Below are 848 nucleotides of genomic sequence, written 5' to 3'. Positions count from 1 at the left end.
CTATCTATCTATCTTTCTATCTATCTATCTATATGTAGTCAGAAAATACTTGCTGTTTGTGCTCTGATATCAAATGAAAGAGATTGATGTTGTAAAGCTGCATAGGGATATTGTGTGTTGGGTTGTAAATCTTCTGTGAATCTTCAACATTTACCTAGACAGTATAACACAATCTGGCTCCTTTGCATGGCTTCTGAGAATGTGAGCATCTTCTGACCTGCACAATGTAACTAGATTGAATGCTGTAGAATAATCACTCTGTCAGGGTATTTATTGCATCAAAAATGTATAAGCTAATTATCATGTAAACAATGTAGTATCTGTACATAGGTTCCATGGCACCAGTTAGAAGTATGATGATCTATATTCACAAGAGGAGGTATGAAATACAATATATATGTGTGCTTTAAATCATTGTTCTAGTTACTAAGTAAATGTTGGGTTTCAGTTGATATTGAGCTTCCCCTCCCCCCTTTTTTTTTTAATCACTGAACATTTTTACTTCAATTTTAGTTAATACTTCATAACCTGGTATTTTCACTGCATTGTGAAGGGACCAGGAGATTATAAATTGAATGAAATATCTAAGAAATAGACCTTATCAAGTGCCAAACACACACACAGGCTCCCCAGACACACCCAGGTGCAATGTTCCCTATGGTCTAGAACTCTGTATAGGAATTATAAATAAGGTGATCAAGGGTTTATGGCAGCAAATATCTCAAATCTAGTTTCTGATTGCATGCTATTCTTGTGCTTGTCACAACGTTGGTAAATGCCACACATGTGACATAAGAAGCTTAAAAGGAGTTAGTCCAACTGTCATGTCTCAAATGATATGTTGAATT

The sequence above is a fragment of the Penaeus chinensis genome, chromosome 6 (genome assembly GCF_019202785.1).
Source record: "Penaeus chinensis breed Huanghai No. 1 chromosome 6, ASM1920278v2, whole genome shotgun sequence".
Classification (NCBI taxonomy): domain Eukaryota; kingdom Metazoa; phylum Arthropoda; class Malacostraca; order Decapoda; family Penaeidae; genus Penaeus; species Penaeus chinensis.
This window is presented reverse-complemented; position numbering follows the sequence as displayed.